Source organism: Sturnus vulgaris, chromosome 3, assembly GCF_052056855.1.
Source record: "Sturnus vulgaris isolate bStuVul1 chromosome 3, bStuVul1.hap1, whole genome shotgun sequence".
NCBI lineage: Eukaryota > Metazoa > Chordata > Aves > Passeriformes > Sturnidae > Sturnus > Sturnus vulgaris.
The window spans coordinates 103581695-103602014 of NC_142245.1; the positions used below are offsets into that span (position 1 = coordinate 103581695).

General features: G+C 38.4%; 1 protein-coding gene across 11 annotated transcripts in view; it reads right to left on the minus strand.

Annotated features, from left to right (window-relative positions):
* CYRIA (CYFIP related Rac1 interactor A) overlaps positions 1–20320 on the minus strand; it is a 55690-nt gene that overhangs the window by 33107 nt on the left and 2263 nt on the right. For 7 of the 11 annotated variants that reach the window (XR_015802742.1, XR_015802743.1, XM_088162431.1 and 4 more), the window contains exons 2-3: positions 6694–6744; positions 4832–4901 (exon numbers count right to left, since the gene is read on the minus strand). The gene's annotated coding sequence lies outside the window, so the exon portion shown is untranslated. The remainder of the gene's footprint in view (positions 1–4831; positions 4902–6693; positions 6745–20320) is intronic. The other 4 variants (XR_015802744.1, XM_014894962.2, XM_014894961.2 and 1 more) reach the window with 1 other exon arrangement.

The following is a 20320-nucleotide window of genomic DNA, read 5'->3' on the forward strand; positions in this document are numbered from 1 at the left end:
ATTAAGACACATAAAACTACAGCAAGGTATTTTAAAAGTAGTTGGGGTTTCAGAAGTGCTGTAAATCAACAAGCCTGTTGTGAAGGGTAAAAATATAAAAGTGACACCTAACATTTACTTTACATAAAACACTTTGAAAAAAAAAAGATAATTTTAATAATTTAGATGCACTGATGCTACCCGATTCTAGAGATTATAAAAGATTACGACAACTGGGAAAGTAAGAAAATTACTACACTTCACTTATTATTTAAGGATTTGTTTTCAAAATATCAATTTAAGGTTAATGACTGTAAATATAGGGTTCTAAAACCTATTTACTGGAAAAATGCCTTTAGGAACTATATAAACACCAGAGAAAATTATTAAAACAGAACTCTCATTTTAAATAGTTTTCTCCTATTCCTATTGTTTGTCCCTGGTCTTTTATGACTGTCAGTTTGTTCATACAAAAACAGCTAATGAAAATAAAGGAGGTGGAAAAATTAGTGTTACTGTATACAAGACTACAGGAAAATTAAATGAGCAAGTACTTCTGTCTCTCTGCATCATCAAAACATATTTAAACCTTGTGAAATATCCTATATATGCACTCAAAATTCTCAGCATACTTCAATGCTACAAGGAGTAAGACATTCCTTTTTTTTTTTAAGTGATTTTTTTCTCCTCGCTGGCCACAGAGGAATTGCATTAGGACATAGTCCTTTTTCCCTACATCCGCCTACGACAAACATTTGCTGCAAGTCAGCGACTCCAAAACCAAATTGTTTACAATTAACTCAAAAAGCCATTAAAAAATTGCTTCTTTGTTCCAGTTGGAAAGAGAGACAGCCAGATGTGTGGCTTGTTGATCTTGCTCTTTTCTGACCTCTGAGTGTAGGAAGAACTGCAGTTGAGGAAGGAAGTCAGCAAATTGTGTTAATGAAGGTGAACATTGCAAAAAAAGGGCTTGCAATTTTTTTCATGAAAGAAAAATATACTTGAATGGCTTTTTTTATTAAAAAAGAGATAATTCAAGGCCTTATTTTTTCCTGTGAGTGGAAAATGGAGTTTTTGTTCCAGAAGAAGTAACTGAGTTTATGTCTTTTGCTACTTTTGAAAAATTATACCCTTAATTTCGAAAACTTGATGAAGTTTCATTGAGGTGTCTGTAAATAAGCAGACACCTCATCATTAACACCTGCTGGAAAACCATCCTTTTTTGAGGATGTAAAACTCAGGAAAAGCCTTTTAATTTTAGGCTCTGAGACACAGTCTAGCACTACAAACCAAAATCTGGCATGAAGCTGAATTCCAGATTGAGAGCATGCCCAGTTCTTGGGAAAACATATCTGGCCAACAATACAAGGCAACCCCTACAATTACCCCAGTACTTGTCTTCACAGTTCTCCCTAAAACACATTTATGCATTATATCTGTAAAATACCTGGCAATGAATTAACTAGAGGTCTGTGTCAAAAACTTCATTACATGGTACTCCTCCTAACTGTACAGAACACGCCCGTACAAGATACTATGTGAGATAGAAACAGTCTCAAAAACTGCACAGCAACAGGTGTGAAACGTTATCATCTCATTTATAAACTTTTAATTACTTTCTAAAAAAAAATTCTGAAACGCACACTGAAATTCTACGACCACAGTGCTCCTCATTTTATCAAGATACCTGAGATGTTAGCAAGTTATCATGGCCTAAGGTAAACCAAGGACGCATTTGTATGTGAAGTACAAATTCACTCCAGAGATTCGGCTTTAGATACGAATTCTGGCACTCTACATCAATCCTTCAGCAGTTAGTGAAGCCTACTTCAGACACCCAACTTAATTGTCTGGATTAGGTTAAATGTTTGATCTTGGTCTCCCTGCATTGCTAACTTCATCTAAAACAGCTCAACTACTTTTGGTGAAAAGTTATGCCCAATTCTTGTCAAGCAGTTAGTATTTTAAGAACATACTCACCATATGAAGACCTGAATATAATCACAGTTCGTCTTCCAACTGTCTATTATAATATTATTTAATTAAGAAACTTTGCAATGTATTCTTAGAAAACAGGAAATTGAACATGAAAACTTTTCCCACTCCATATTCTCTGCTCCCAAGGTCATTTAAAAAAACAACAGTAATAGGTGACCATATACATGGGGATACAAAACACATCAAAAACAGTTATACTATTACTTAATCTGCTAAGGACATTCAAACTCTGGAAAACTAAAGCAATAGTTCATGTCACATTTTTCAAAAGTTGTAAGGGATACTGGCCATTTTAAAAACAGTCTACAAGATTCAATTTTCCTCTTTGCACTGACAGAAATGAAAACCTTATCATGTAAGGTTCCCAGCACAGCTCAAATAGCTCACATCTAAGAGTACAGAAATTGCTTCTGCTGTATTAGTATTTAGAATTTATTACTGGTTTGTCACTTTTATATTAAGATTTGATTTTCAGAACTTTTATACACAAAAGAAATCTTCATGTGCTTCTGCAGCTTGTATTTGGTCAGTCTGAAAAAAGTCAATCTTTAAGATTAGTAAAGTCATATTTAAGGGTTTCATTTTGAAAAAAGTTTTAATTTAATTTTATTATTATTATATTTGTTATTATTAATTTTATTTTAATTAAAAGGTCTCTAACAGCCAACAGTTAGGACTTCATAAATCTATCAGGTAAAAAAATACTAATTTTCTTACCAAGTGTAATTCCTACCAATTTATTATGTTCTACCAATGAACTTAATAAAAACAGTGAACTACGCTGCAGTAATATTAACTTTTTATGGACTAAATATGAAATAGTCCATAATTTAACAGATCTTTATTTCCTCATTTCACTCTCTTTTTTTCTCCCCATTTCCTGTTTCTTCTGTCACATCAAGAGTATTCATCTCCAATCCTACCATTTTTTCCTTTTATTTTTCCTTTTCATTCTACTTGTCACGTCTCTAAGATCCCCCTTCAACTCATCTCAGTCCCAGCCACTGGAGTGTATAAATCCATGCTGAGCACCCATTTCTGAGATTCTCTCCTCTCTTGCTCAGAAGGATCATCCTTGGGCCATTAATTTTAGTTGAAATTCTATTATAAAATTTAATACGTATGTCATGTACATAATTGCTATTTCAACTCCCATATGACTGCAACCAAAAAGAAGGTTGGAAGAAACCTATGGAGAAAGTAAAACCTAAAAAAAAAATATGCAAAATAGCTTTGCTGGTTGTGTATACAGTCCTTACAAGTTTACATCAGTAGTTTAAAACATAGAGAACAATTTTCTACCCTGCAGAAATCATCAAAGCTCTGATTGCAGTCTTTCCTCCAGCCACCTCTCCCATCCATCTCCTCCCTTGGACCTGGGTTTGTTCACCCATCCAATGAAATGAAACAGGAATATCGCTGTCTTTCAGCTGTGCTGGTTCCACATCCTTTGTGACCTTAAGTGATGAAGCTTTACACCTTCCACCTCTGCAGGTGGCTTTATTTCTTTTGAACAAATCTCCACATGATCAGCAAACACCTTTATTCTAACAAACTTCCCTGACTCCACCTGGCTACTGTGAACCAGTGTTGATATAAACCCGGTCAGGCTGCTGCCGTGTTGGGCTTGTTTTCACTTGCAACAAATTGAAGTTTTTGTGGTCTTTTGCCCACAGCGCTACTTGTTGGATGCCTCTCACAGCAAGTTGAACTAATGACAGCATTCACTGTTACTAAAGCAGGGTTAACTTAAAGATTCCTTTCCACACTTCAATGGCTTCCATCTCTCTGAGAAACCACTGGACCAAAGCTATCATCTCACACGGCCTTCCTACCCACAATACAATTAAGATACTATTGCCTTTCAGATTTTAGGTGTTACATGCTGCAAGTGCTCCAGGTGAAATGTCCTGTCTGCTTCATGCTTCCCAGGAATCCAGGAAGGACTGGCAAACAGCACTGTGTGGGTCACAAGGAGAGCTGATGTCCAGGTCTCTCAGCCCTGCAGCCCCAGTGCAGCACTGACCACAACTAGGCTGCATGTGAAGTAGGACAGAGATGTCCCTTCTGGTCTCTATAATCTTTGTAGAAAACATAAGAGGCCAGACTGGCACAACCAGTACTTCTGACATACCAACTTAGTATTCCACTAAGAAGTAGCTTGTTTTCAGTGACAAATTTTCTTTTAATTACATCTACAGATCAAAACCTTCTGGTCCATCTTTATCATCCTCCACTTCCCCCTCAGATACTGAAGTTTGCAGCTGTTCACAACCTCTTCATAGTCCTTCTCATGTATCAAACCTTTTCTTGGAGAAGAGAGAAATAAGAAGTTTAAAGCCAGTAACACAACTTGTTGCTGCAGGTACTGGCACTGATTCCCTTGCGTTGATACCAGTACTTGTGTGAATCTGCAGTGTGCTGATGCAGAGGTCTAAACTGACAGAAGAGTAATCCTCCGGGAAGCCTTTGCAATCCCACAGATTTTCAGCAGCAAATTCCCTAAACCACTACATCCTGCTGAGTGAAGGTGTTGATGCCAGAGGAGGGGCAGACAACATTCACCTACCCCTCCAGATGGCAATGAGCTAATAGAACAACTATACAGCTGATCACAAAATTAAGTCCTGTACATATATTAACCATACAGAGTGGTTGGTGTGGTTTCTCTCAGGGAATATAGACATTTAGGACAAATTAACTATTAGCACTTAAAATCTCAAATAACATTGGACTCATTCAACAAATACATAAGCACCACACAAAGCAAAGTCCAGCATATGGCACTCTACCTTTCTCACAATTCACATATAAAAGGAAGAGAGCACTTTACACAAACACAGTTATGTCTTACCTAGAAATAAAGTGGTTCCAATTCACATTCAAAAATCCCAAGAGGTGATGCTAAACATTCAATTGTCTGTCTGTCATGAAAAACATTCAAAATTACACTGGGGGTTGGCTTTGATCTTCCCTAGCTCAATTTTGCAGTGAAACTTTCTAGTTTAAAAAAGAAATTTCCATGAGCAATGGAAGTTATTCTACTCAAATGAAATTTCTAACATCAAAAAATTTTTGTAGTAATACCATTACATTAAAAAATGCAGCTAGGTTGAAATGATCAGATATTCAAACCAAATATTATCCCATATAATTCTGCTAAATAGATTCAATTTAAGTTGGATTTTATAATGAGCTGTTGCCAAGACTGGTGCAGCCAAAGGAAAATAATGTGCACTGGTAGTAGTATGCATTATATTAAGAATTAAAAGATATAATAATGTTATCATGGAAACGGGAATACATTTCCAAAACATTTAGCAATTTAGTATAAAGGCTATATTTATTTTAAAAAATATTTATATTGAGAAAAGTCCAGTTAAAGCAGTTCTAAGTTCATAAATTAGTTTTCCAATCTTTTGAAGCTACTGAAATAAAGAATGTTATTTAAATGCCCAATAGTGATCATTTTCTGAGCGTTGGGGTGGGGAAGACACTAGAAAAACAAAGGGACCAGGTCCTTCATAAGGTTCTATACAGACAGCTATTTTAATGTTATTTTTTTTAACTCTCTAAATAGAATAACTTGAGATGTAATCTTGCTCCCAGAATAAAGGTGAAGGTAATGAGGAAAATAAAGCCATTACAAAAAAGCTTGGAAGTGAACTTCAATTTCACCCATAACCTCAATAATGCTAATATAACTCCACAAACACTTTTCCCAAATATTCAGTTTCACTATCCTCACAACCTCAGAGGTCAAGCCATCCGGTTCATAAATCAGCTGAATTCAGCTTAATTAAGTTTTGGCTTTGAAAAACACACAGTGGTGTTTCTGCAGCTATATTTATAAATATGTCACTAAAAACTGGGTTTAATCTAATTATGGACTTTTATTCATTTAACTTCAAAATAGTAACCTTGATTGCTGCTAAAGAGGAATTATCTCTTGAAACTCGTGTGGTGCAGGGCAGTTTTTTTTTTCCTAAAAATAAATTCCTTACTGCAAATTCTAACAATTCATTATAAAAGCAGATTAAATTATATCAAAATGTAACACTAATTTCCCAAGTAGAACACCCACACAGGGAACTAATTAGGAATAGCTCCTCTGTGCAAATAAATCTTTCTACCAATTAGTAGCTGGTCAAGTCAGGGAACTCCCTTTCTCTAGAGGAAAAACTTTTTTTTTTTTTTAGCATTGTTTTATTTTGCTTCTGGCTGCAAATTCTCTCCAGTTCTGTAGCAATGCATGGTATTTCCAACTTATATTTCAGACAGTTTGATGGGAACTCAGTCAAGATTTGGGGAAAAAAAATGGTAGTAGAAGACCCATAAAAATCACAGAACCAGGACTTCAAAAGAGTTGTGAAGAAATCCTGTTCTCTGCCTAAGCCAATTCTGTCCCAAGGGTTTAGACAGACCAGAACAATAACAGTGAAAGGACTCAAAACAAACAGTGGAGTAAATGAAAAAAGTACATGGGAAGAAGAATTGTCAACTGTTGTTCTATAATAAGAAAAGCAAACAAATAAAAACCTCAAGGTGAGAATATTATGCCCAGATAACATTCTGAAAGCGTCAGTGAGGTGCAACAGTAAAACTGCATAAATCATGGTATTCAACTGGGGGCTGTGTTCATTTATCACTGGTGATGTTCAAATCTGCTCCACAGCTGTTCTGTGCAAGTCTGAAAGTACCAGAATTGACTCTTACCTTGTTGAAGATGATCCAGAGTCTTCCCAATACTTAGATAGAGTCTGCAATCTGTGGATTTAAAAATTTATTTAAAAGGATTATTATTAAAGAAACTGCTTCAATTAATGAGTAAAAATTAGAAAAGTTATTTAAATGCCTTCAATAGATAATAACTTCTCTTTTGTTTCAAAAGCAAAGAATACTCTTCAAGGTGTCTTCTACTGTGCATTACTTCCAGAGGCAAAGGTCAATTAATCTCACACTGGTGCACACCAGGGTAGTGAAGGGCTGTTGCAAGAACACCTCAGCAGAGGGAAAGGAGTGGCAGCACCTCAGAGAATCCAGACACCCAACCTTTTCCACAGAGCAAATGATGGAGTAAGAGACAACTCCTGATCCTCCAGTGCTACAGGGCTGCAAAAACCAGCTCTAAATACCATTACAGTACAGCATTTGGTTGCTTGAAGATTTAAGAAAACACACCTCCTTCTCTCTCGACCCAGCAACAACAAAAATTACAAGTCTGAAAGACTCTGGAATTCCAGCACTGGTTACATTTATTTAGAAAAACCAAGTTTTGGAAAGAAAACCCCATTATCAAGGAGAACCTCCTGTTCAGCTGAATTAGAAAATTATAAAACCTTTGCAATTTATACAGAATAGCTATCCCTCAGCCCAACTTAAGTAGTAACTAGGACTGAATTAGATTTTTAATCAAATACACACAACATTCTGGAAGTCTGCTTTTTAACTTTTTAAAAAAATTATCTCAGATATCTAAATGTTGTTCAGTATAATACAAAATGAAACAGAATATCAAATGGGATATAAAAACAATGCCAGTATAATTTGCATGGTTAATGTGATTAGCAGGTACGAAATGGGCATTCAAAAAAGACAGACAAACAAACAGATGCCAGAAAGCATTTATTGTTTGTCAGCAATAACTTCATGGAATGGGCTGCAAGGCAAGTTCACTGAGGTATCACATTAGGATTGACAGAGATGCCACTGAGTGGGAAATCCAATGCCATGGGCGGGAAGGAGGATAAACTCCAGTTTCCAGTTTGGTATCTTTAAAATATTCCTTAAAAAGTGGAGATAAACATCCCAAGATTGGTATCAGTTTTCCACAGGAAAGCTGAGGGAAATGAAGAGGAACAACACTTTAATGAGCTTAAAAAATAACTAAGTATCAAGTTCTAACAACACTGTGACTCAAACACAGGGTGAAGAAATGTATTTATGAAATCTCTCTTGTTCTTGGGAGAATTTGAGAGTCAGAAAGAAAGGAAAGTGATCATTTCTTAAATACCAGCCTGATAAAAATGGACTGAAATAAATAAGGCACTCTGGAAACTTCAGTAAAAACTTTAAAGCTGCTCTAAGGGAACGATATTAACAAAGAGGCAAACCATTACATATTAACACATAAAAATTCTCATTTAGTACTTTGGGAAGTTCCAGCAAGTCAATTTATCTCTAGTTAAAATGCATTTATATAATGAAACATGGGAGTCAGTTCGGTTCCCTTAGCATAGTAGTCTGGGGGACCTGCTGGGAGTAAAGCTTATTATCCACCCAGGGATTTGAGCAGTCGTAGTTCACAACTAATTTGACTTAAGGAAAAACACAGCTGCTATTTTGAAAGTTTCCTGCTGTGTAAGAAATAATTAAGGCTGCACCATCAGTATTCAACAAAGCATAAATAGCAGAGATGCTAAATTAATTCTATTTGGAAATAAGGAGTTAAGTGAAGCTGTGTTACAGAATGGACTACATTATGTTCAAAGGCAAAACAGAAGAGTTAAATGAGATTAAGTGTGCGTCAGAGGCCAAACTCTCTATCCTAACTATGCAATCATAACATTTTTTCATGTTCACTTTACTCAAGAAGTAGAAAGCACAAGTTCCAAAATGAAGCAATGAATTTTATTCTGATTTAAAATACAAAGCCAAAAAAGGAGCAGCAGCTGAACACACTTACCAATGTATAAACTGAAAAAGCACAGACTCATTAAAACCTCTGCTACCAAGCTGGTACTATTTAAATCTTGTGCAGAAAAATGCTAGAGATGTCACTGGCAATACAGGTAATTCAGGGCAGTTTATCCTCAGAGCATCCTGACCTGAGCTTTGATTCCCTCCCCACGCAACTCTCAAAGCACAGGAATTCCCAGCCCAGGAATGCCACTGTCCGTGTGGGGACTGGGAGGTCAATTTTACATCGCTGGACCACTTCCAGGTGGAGGAACACATGACAAGGTCATCAAGAAGCCTATGCCATCCCAACAGCTATTCCTCATGTCCTGCAGAAGCGAGGTGGTGAGACAGATGGCTGTGCTCGATGGACTAGAGTCAACCCCTGAGTTGTCTGTTGGACCAGACACTGTTAAGTCATTAGGATGCTAATAGCTTTAACACTGCTTAAAGAAAAAAACCCACCCACATACAAAACTTCACACCCTACAGTTTTTGCTAAATATAAGGTTAGACTTGCACCTCGTAGACAGGAGGCAAACAGACAATTAGAAGAGGGCTGAGACATCTCCTTAAGACAGGGATTCCCCACGGAAAAGCTAAGGATCATGCCAACTCAGGTTTGCACTAGCACTGCTCCTTTAGCTAACAGAAAGAAAAGCTTAGGTCAGGGATAAATTTTACTCTACTGCCAGGATATACATGCTCCAGTTGAGGACATCGTAGATGCCATCTGCTTATCACTCAGTTTATTCATTTTGATTTAAAATGCCAAGCCATAATTCTTCAAATATATATTTATTTTAAACAAGAGCTTTCAAAATGGCTCATTATATTGTGTATTCTCTGGGGCTTGTCTTATAAAAGAAATATGAAACTCAATTATTCCATGATTTTAAGTTACTCTGGCTCATTTTTCCTGCCTTCCAGAAAGCTTCTCACTTCCAGGCTTTAAAGAATTTCTCTTCTACCTTCCTAAGCACACTATAACAATGCTGCCACTGCCTTCCCAAAGAAGCTGCTGAATCCCAGCTTCCTGGAAAGCAGGATCTGTGGCCATATATATGTCAGAAAATAAAACAGGCCAGGGCACACAGCCACGTTCTGGGCTTGAAACCAGCAAATACGTTACAGTTTCTAGCTGGACAACTAAAACCTTATTCCTCCATACAGCCCAGCCAGATCCAAATAGCCTTTTGGAAACAGTCCATTGTCTCTCCTAACCCCAGAACTATGCTTGGGCATTATCTGGGAAAGTGTTAGTTGGCACAAAACAAAACTGTGTCATGAGCAGGACTAAAAATGCAACAGTAGAGTAGTATGCCATACCCACTCCTTATTTAGTTCCTACTATGAACATGCATCACAAATACAGTACCCAGTTGCTTCTGGAGAACATAATTTTAGAAGTTAATTCCATAACCAGCCAAATACATTTCAGAATTAACAGGTCACCCTTGCCTAGGTGCTTGTTGCTTTCAAATCAGGGGAACAGAACCACATAAACATGTAACATCTGAGCATTTGCATTTCCATGAGCATCATATGCAGCACACATGAAAATTTGCACTCTCTAGGTTTTGGAGCTTTTTAATGTATTCAGATGGACTGAAGACGAGCATCTGATTTCCTAATTTTGGCAAGGCTGGACTGCTGCCAGTAGAACATTTGCCCTGATTGTCAGCTGGTATAAAATGGGCATAGATGCATTCCAAGACAGAGCTGAGATTCTGCTTCTCCAAACGTCACCCACATCGGATGGGCAAGGAAGAAATTAATCTGACAAGATTAGCATTTTAGGAACAAATCTGTGGTATTTTTTCAATAATTCACAAAGTTATATATGTTTTCACAAATTTGTTTCTTTCATCTAAGTCAGAAATCCCAAATTAATTACTTAGAAAAATTCATGCAAACCTGAATTGAAAACATTTACCCTTATTTTGCACAAAAAGTAACACAAGCGAGAAGTTCTTGTAAAGACAAGAAAGGCACATAAAACTTTCCAAAGGAAAACACAACTACCATGGTATAAATATGGATGTAAATATTGTACTTGGCAAGAACTACTGTGTGTAAAACTCTGTATAGATGTGATTATGTAGTGTCATAGGGGACTGAAAATATCATCCTGACAATACAAAAACATACAACCCTTTCACAATTGCTGACCTATAGACCATCTTCAGTGCCAACTCCTTACTTTGGAGTTTTAAGTGCAATGGTACTGTGTATTGGGTTTCTGTGGTAAGGTTTTGGTAGTGGGGAGGGCACTGAAGGGGAACAGGACGGGATGATTCAACTTGACACTGGCCAAGGCCAACCCCATCAGTAATGGTGGCAGCACCTCTGGGATAACTGAGTTAAGAAAGGGGGAAAAAAAACTGCTGCAGAAGAGCAGCCAAAGAGAAAGTGAGTGCTTGAGCACAACAGCCCTGCAGACCCAGGGTCAGTGCAGGAGGAGGGGCAGGAGCTGCTCCAGGTGCTGGAGCAGAGATTCCCCTGCAGCCCTGGTGCAGCCCATGCAGAGGCAGCTGTGCCCCTGCAGCCCAGGGAGGACCATGGGGGAGCAGAGATCCACCTGCAGCCCAGGGAGGAGCCCACGGTGGAGCTGGTGGGTGCCTGGAGGCTGCGACCCTGTGGGAAGCCTGCCCTGGAACAGGCTCCTGGCAGGAGCTGTGGCTGTGGAGGGATGAGCCCACGTTGGAGCACTTGTGACCCCATGGGAGACCCACACTGGAGCAGGCTGTTCCTGAGGGACTGCATCCCTTGGGAGGGTTCACACTGGAGTACTTCATGAAAAACTGCAGGCCATGGGAAGGACTCAGATTAGGAAAGTCTATGAAGAACTGTCTCCTGTGAGAGGGACCTGGAGAAGAGGAAGAATGTGAGAAGGAAGGAGTGTCAAAGGTGGACTGAACTGACTGCAACTTCCATTCTCCGTCCCCCTATGTTGTTTGAGGGAAAGAAGTAGAGAATTTGACGGTGAAGTTGAGCACGGGAAGAAGAGTGGAGTGGGGAGAAGGTGTTTTAAAGATTTAGGTTTATTTCTCGTTATCCTACTCTGATAGGATCAGTAATAGGTTAAACTAATTTCCCAAGTGGAGTCTGTTTTGCCCATGACAGCCACTGGTGAGGGATCTCTCTCTGCCCTTATCTCAACACACAAGCTTTTCATTATGTTTTCTGTTTCCTGCCAGCTGAGGAGGGCAGTGACAGAGCAGCTTTGGTGGGCACCTGTCATCCAACCAGGGTAAACCCACCTCAGTATTGACAAAACTGCTTATTACTCTGTAAAACCTTGAGCACTCACTTATAACTGTTGCAATACCAGCTGCCAATCTGGTCCAGTGAGTCCACCTAATAATATACCTAATAACCATCTGCTCCAACCTAATAGTCCCAGATGAACTCCCACACTCTGATTTACCCAAGAATACTTTAATTGTAGTGCTTTGAACTGCAGGCACAAATTCAGTCTTCAAAAGAGATTAAAAGATGACAAATACATCTCAACAATGACATCAACATTCAACTAAAGACCATCATTCCAATAAACAATAAAACTATCAGATCTTTCAAGAAAAACAACCAAAAGTCTACAACACAATAAAAACCCACCCACATACGTGAAGTAACAAATTTATTAATCCTAGTGATGATAACACTGAAGGCATGAGAAAGACATCTGTTTTTCACAGATCTTGGCCTACATCCTAATTCTGATAAAAAAAAAAAAAAAACAAAAAAAACCACCAAGAACCAATAGCTGGAGGGGAAAAAAAAAGAAAAAAAACCTTTAGATCCATAATTAGTATGGTCCTTTTGCTCTGTTCCCAGGATACCTACAGTGACATTAGAAAAGGGTGATGCTAGGAAATGCAGGACATGACTGTTCATTACTAAGACCTTAATTTTCTCCAGCGTCATTTCACATGGAAGTAAACATTTGGGTCGAAGATCTCAATGTTTCATAGTTGTTAAAGAAAAAAGTCTGGTTTGCACAGAGACATCCATTTTGCTGTGATTTCTAAAACATCTTGTGTTGGACTGAGCAAGAAGAGAGACAGCTGACTTGTATGCCCCCATGTCAAACTGCTTCACAGCATCAGCAAATAAAGGGAACAGGCAAGGCTGACTAAACCCAAACTGATCAATACTGTGAATCATCAACTCAGAGATGGTTTTGAACACACACACACAGGTCTTCAGCTGGCAGCATGGCTGGAGTTGACCATTCTGGTCCTTGCTGTGCACTCTGATGCAGAATCAGGAGCCCATCAAACACCACCTAATAGCCCATGCCAGAAACTGAGTGGAACTCATTTAGATATGCTAATTACCTTTGCTCTGTGTTGAGACTGTGACCTTCATCAGTGAGAGGGCTGTGCTTTTTGTCAGAATATGTCAAAGGAAGTCAGGCAACTCTTGCTTTATTGTACACTGAGAGTCACTATGAGACTGCAGAGTAAGAGAGCTCAAGGACTTCGTGAAAAGGCATAGAGTTGTCCAGATTTGATCTCTGAGCAAATCTTCAGAGAATCACCCAATTAGTCTGCTTTCTGGAAAAACTGGAGATGAAGCTTTTTAACAGTGCAAAATTAGGCAATGAATTCAGGCATGCCTACCTACAGTCATTGGCACAAGATAGGAGAATACCACATGCAGTCATTCCCTAACAACCAGCAGGAAAGTGTCTGCAGGTTTGGAGGACAGCCTAATCCCTAAGAACTGAAGTTATCTCCTTCCAAACTCACTTATATCCCTTCCCTTCAGAATCCCTCATCCATGCAGAAAAAAAAAAAAAAAAAAAAAAAGGAAAAAGAAGTTGTTATAAGAATACAATGTTTGATGGCAATACTTTGCTAGTAATACCACATTAAACACAGAAAGCAGAATGTTTTGTATCATGTACAAGAAACAAAGCTACCTGAATAACTTCCCCCCCGTGGCCCCCTCCCTCCGGCCCCAACCTCATCTTGTGATTCTCTCTCAAGCGAGTCATATGGCAGCACTTTTCTCCTTTTATGGGCAAAAAAAAAGGAGAAAGGAAGTCAGCAGCCGAGCAGGACTGCAGTGCCACATGAATTAAGCAGCTCAGAGCTGTGCTGCTCCTCTCGCATCCCTACCTCAGTGCATTATGGATAGATACTCTCAGAGAGGAACACTATGAATCCACTTCCACTTAATGCATATATAATTACATGTCACTGAGTGTTTCATGCTGAACTCGTCACCACAGCATGTATTAAAAACCAAACGATAGAAGGCAAGTAATATATTTGCATTTGCTTATCTACCATCTCCTTCCTTTGTGAATGTCCTGCCAATAGCAGGCAAACGTCCTCTTTGGGAAACAGCTGTAGCGATAGTATGACACTGAGCAGCAATTAAAATTATAGTACTTTCTGCTGCAAGAATTTCCATGTGTTCCACTGTGCCCCAGCGCCTACCACCCACACCCACCTCCGTCCTTTTCATCAGTGCTTCGACAAGATGGAATTGGGGAAATTTATTAATAATCCAGTTTAGTAAATTTGGCGCTTTTTTTGAGAGAGAGAACTGTGTAAATTTCATTAGCCCAATGTTAGGGAAAGGTAAATGACACACAAAATTCCCTATGTATCAAGAATAAAAGCCTTATTGTTTTTTTATCAATGGAAAGAAAGGAATCATTGTTTCTGCCTCAATAACTGACATTAGACAATATGAGGACTCACATCCATAAACAGCTACAGTATTGAGAAATTACAAAGAAACCCACCTCCCCTCCATGCACAGGTGATGGGATCAAGAACTTGTAAGTACTCCTATCTCCTACCCAAGCACAGGCAGCAGGATCCATGAGCCAGAGCACCACAGTGTGCACATGGCCATTGGCAGAACACCTGCTGTGGGTCTGGGAACACACCTGTCAGCCTTACAGGTACCACCACTGAGTCAGAGCCACCCTGCTTTCCTCCAGCTCTTTACGCATGCTCATTCTGACTTTTATTTGACTATTACAACTTAATTTGATGACTAAAATTTGACTACTTTGTTTGGAAGTGATGCTGAAAACAACTGAATTCAATTACATGAGCTGTGCTTGCAGGGTCATAGCCCACACTTCAAAGCTAAAATGTAGATAAGCATTTCCAGGGTCAGAGGCCCTGTCCTTAAAAATTTTTTGTTGGGTTTTTTTTTTGGGGTGTTTTTTTTTGTTTGTTTTTTTTTTTAGGAAGGAAGCAGTCTCCCTGGTTATCAGATCATTATCAGGTCAGATCAGATGGCCAAAACACCAGAGTTCAGTAAGGAGTTTAAAATAATCCCATCATTTTTTGAAGCCTTGCTCTTGCACAAAAGATGGAATCTGTTAAATATATGTATATGTTTCTTATTGTTAAAGATCAACTATTTACTCCTTAGAAGCTTTGAAGTCTTACCACAGTGTATTCAATTCTCTATTGACAAATGCTATTTCTTTATAAACATGGACTATTTCTTTAAAAAGTAGTATTTTAAACCTGTAGGTGTCCCTCTGCCTTATGAATAAATTAGAAGACACTGAATAACAGCAACCGCCAAAGTACAAACACTTTATTACAATTGTGGTGACTCAGACTGTCAGGATTTGGCAGCCCACAGTGTTCCTCAGCACCAGAACAAAAGGGGATTTTTTTTGGCAGTTTTACTTTTAGTTCAGTAAAGGACAACATGATACTGTCTGTGCCTTAATGAATCAAAACCTCTGTAAAACAAAGGCATAAGTAGTCAGACTCAAATAATTTTCTGTCTCGCAGTATAAAACCGGACAAACATATTACCTATAGATCCAGTACCTCTAATATGTATGCTCTGTTCTTCTCTTTTGGGGAAAAAAAACAAAATAAGTAAAAGCAGTAGAATTATCTAGTTATAGAAATATAAATCAGTTCTACAGGCAACACAGTCCCAAAATACTTCAAGACCAGGAAATATTTTCTGTTTTCCTGTTGAATACAAGAGACGTTGATAAAAAATTCTAAGTGGATTTTTAAATACCTTCACTAACTAAAAACATAAACCCCAAAGACCTAAGTATTGCACTATAATAACACTATCTCTAATGTATACAGAGCATAAACACATTTTGAGGGGCTCTTTTTCCAGCACCCCCATCATGATCTCATCTGGAACAGCAGAGCCATCCCGGCAGTAATTGGTATTACAGAGCCCTGCTGCAGCACAGCCTTGTTAGAGGGTGAGAGAAGCGTTCCAGTCAGTCCTACAGGGCTTTTATGCGTTAATGAGAAAAAATAGGGAAAACGGTTACAAAATATCAGAACCCATTTCCTCTGCCACCATCAATTATTAGGGAGAGGATTACAGACTTATTTCCAGAAGCTTCTAAACATGCCAACGTCCATCATGAAATCTTGAAGAAGTCGCCAACTGCCTACAGATGATCCTTGAAGCAAAATACTGCAATTACAGAGGAATACAGTACAGAGAGTCAGACTGTGTGTATGTGGGTGGGAGAAAGTACAACTGAGACAAAATTAGACTGTTCCTGGAAATAAAACATAACAAATTTAACAATCTAGCCTTCTCTAAACAGATCTCAACAACTCTGAGAAATATAGACTTTTATAGAATTCAGAATTATAGAATTTTCCCCTTGTCATTGCTTCCCTCCTGAGTTTCCACAGTATTATAGCAATCTCCTCTGAAAAATTAGGACCAACAGATCACCCATACCAAATAAACACTACTGTATGTCTCCCATGGAATCTATTTAAACACAATTCTGGAATCAATTTACTGGAGATAGAATCATAAGGATCAGTTACCAGAGAGAATTTTCCTTCTTCTCCAAAACCAATTCTGCTGTGTAAGTGGCACCATCACTCAGCATTTCAATACCAGCTAAAAACAGTAATGAATTTTTGTCCCACAGCTCCACACCATTATTAACATGCACGAGAGAAACCAGAAGATGAGCTTTCTCCCCTCTTCCCAGAAAGCCATTAACTCAAGCTAACCTTGCAGATTTTATCTGGAGCAGCTGCAAAATGAAAGATTTAATGATCAAGCTAGGTATTAAATACACTCACAATAAAGAAAATAAAACAGAAAGCAGGTTTGCTTTGAAATATCTTTGAAAAACATAAAAACAACCCTTTCCTCCCACTTTTCAGAATAACCACATACAGCTTAGGCAACAACAGTCTTAGGACACTGACACTGAACTGGGCTCAGTTCAGTTGCAGAGGCAAATACTACTGAGCTGTTTTGAAATATCCCAATGGGTGCTCCAGGACATGGGTCTATGCAGGCCATGGGTCTTCTGGCCTCCTTGCTCCTGCCAGCAGTTATTGCAAAGCATCTCATCCAGGACAAAACATTTACACTGGACAACTGAATCAAACCAGACTCAAACTGTGTCCTAAAACCAAAAGACAGACTTTCTCCAGAAGTCCTCAGTCTTGCCTAAGTCTGGCCTTCATCCCTTCAAAACCTATGCGCTTCTTAGATTTACTAATCCATATTAGTCTACAAACTCAAATTGGACTCACAGGAGAATTCTGAGCATGGCTGCAACAAATTCGGGTATGTAAGAGAAAGTAAGATAACTGGGATAGCAAGCAGGAAGCCACCTAATGTAATAGGTAAGAAAGTTGTCAAGGCTGTACCTTAAACTGATGTCACCTATTCCTGGAAGCTCAAGAGGTACCTATGTTATTAAAAAGGGTTGTAAAACCCTCAGGCCTCTCTAGAAGCAAGATACAAAGTCATTACTTTCACAAGCTCCTGAGGAAAGGAGTCATACAATTTTGAAGTTTCAGATGAGAGGGCAGGAGCATGCCCTCAAGCACCACCGAGCTACTTTAAAGCATCAGGAAAGCATCCACAGAGGAAGTAGAAGCGGGTGGTAGGCTCTTTACAGATTGAGAGACTGCCTTCCAACCACATCTCTGCACACCAGGGTAGTGCCCTAAACCACAGGCTATTGTCTGTCCTAAGACTATTCCTTCAGAAGTTATGAAATGGAAAAATATTTACTGGATGAAAGAACGAAAACACCTATAGAAACCAGATTTCCCTCGCCTGAATGCCTTAATCACAGGGCAGGAGTCTAGGTCCCTGGCCTAATTACTGTTTTATTTTTTTCCAAAGGTAGCAGGTGAAATAAAGGACAGCTTATGACACTCTGCCTGTTTCACTCTCTTGGGAAGAGGGTCATGTGAGCTCAAGGTACTTAAAGCTTAAAAGGACAAAGAACCAAGTGTCACACTTAATGAATATGGGATGCCACTAATGCACCATAAAACATGAAGAGAAGAGTTTAACAACATTGCAAATGCTTCTACTCAAGTTTGAGTAAATAGCTCACACTTATTTCTTAGCAAAACAAGCTTTCCTAATCCTGAGGGAATATTCCCATCCCTGGATGCCAAAGGCAGTGAGGCAGGAGATTCCACTCTCCAGAACAGTCTCAGTGGTCACAGCTATGGATGGATGCAGAACAGAAGGTCTGTGCCTCTCATTTTATTCACAGCAAAAAATGTAGAAAAGTGTGCTTTCAGACATGGGTTTTAGGACCATCAACCTCAGCTTTGAGGCATCTAATTGCAAAATAGGCCACTCAAATAATTTATGAATTCAGGCAGCAATAAAGCAGAGAGAACTCCCCCCCCACACCCAAATCCCATAAATTATATATAAGAAAGCTTCTAACAACTATTTAAATTTTAAGCTAAATCTATGTGTATCAGAGATATAGAGGGCAGTACAGAATGACTTTTATCTAAAATGTCAGTTTAAGTCTACACATTCCCTTAAAAACACCAAACCACCTCCAGAGTGTTTTTATATTGTGTGAACTTGCATTCTGTCATCCCAAGCTCATCACAGACAAACGGGATCAAACTCAAGATTTCAGTATGCTCCACGCCATATTCTAGACATGACAACTCCATGCTGAATGGATGTTATGGATGCTCTTCACCAGGAACACATGTTCCTGAATCACATATATTAACCCAAGACTTGAACCAAACCAGACTAGCACTTATGATACACTTAACACCACAAGCTGCACTGCTACTGGAACCTTCAAATAAATGTTTCACACATTACAAAATACCTTATAAATAAATACCTTATACAGATTTACTCAAAGATAAAACTAGGACTTATGCACTTCTGATGCTTCACCTTTTGCACTGCTGGTCATGTTGTTAAAATCTGTCAACCTGTCCATGATGAAAAGCACTACAGAAGTACAGTCATGGACAGGAGGAAAAAAACCAAAGGTAATATGCACAAAGAAGTCCCTCAGAGCACTGGTTTTCTAGTTGATTGGAAAAGTTCCTAAATTAGATAAGAGTATTTCAGTTGTTAGCATGCTGAAGTAACCATTCCTGAGTTAAGGTAAAGACTAAGTGATGTTTAACTAAATCTCATGGTTGGTATCTTCATGCTGGCATCTTTCTAAACATTTTAAACCCACCATACTAAATAAAAAATCTTTCAAGCCCTTGTGTGTTAGTGCTGCACTGGGTCACACTAGTCCTGAGAGGTTCTTGTCCTATACCTATTACTGTTATTTTTTCTGTAGAATCAACTACTGCTACCAGTTTAAATCCAGAACTTGTATTAAGCAGTATGTAAAGACAGAAAATAAGATATGCTTTTCATTTTAATTGGAAGCAAGAATTGGAATTTCATCTGAGTAGAAGATTGGTAAATTCCTGGTACTTCATAACAATTAGGACCTGTACAGCTCAGGTTGCTCTTGTCATCATTCACACGAGTGCAGAACAGCTTCTATTACAATTTTAATATAAACAACAAAATTCAAATTTATGACTGCATTTTTTTGCAGCTCTCAAACTGCCCCATATATTAAATATTTTAATTCATGCCCCTCAAACTGTTTTCTCTGATATAGTGTTACTGTTTTGCATTCCTAGATAACATGAGTAGAAAGCACTGCTAAAAGAATGATTGATAATATTGAAATGGTTCCAAATACATACTGAATTCAGTACAGAGGAAACATTAAGAGGTTTGCCTGCTTGAAATTAACATATATTGTTAGCATTCATACACCCCTATCCACTGACGTTATAGGCTTCAGTAAAATACCCCATTTGTCTCCAGGGACTTTAACTGGAGACTTAATGATGTCTGGATCATATACAGGATTTGGATATGGAATAGCATTTTTCTGATTTGTACAAAATGTGAACTGGATGATTAAGTTCATGTGCTACTGCATGTAATATACATCTAGTGCTAAATAATGCCAGCAATTCCACAATGAATATTTTACAGTTTCTCCAAAAACTCTAATTAGAATGGCATTTGGAAGTAGATAAAAATATGATAAAGAGGTCTTACTTACAGTATCTGATACCTGCAAAATATTGTTTCTGTCAAAGAACAGGAATTGTTATTCATTTAAATAACATCTAGTATTTGAGCTCGTTTTGTGTATCACACAACGTGGAAATCTGCAACATACTGCACATGTAAATCCTCAATGTCTTTGTACAGCTGCCATACTGCTGAGGACACGATATTTCAGCCTGACAAAATAGTGTAAAAAATGATGTCATGAGGACAAGCCAAGCACACTAACAATGAATTATCTTTTCAGCACTGTAAAATTCACTGTCATGGCAAAATGACATCTGAC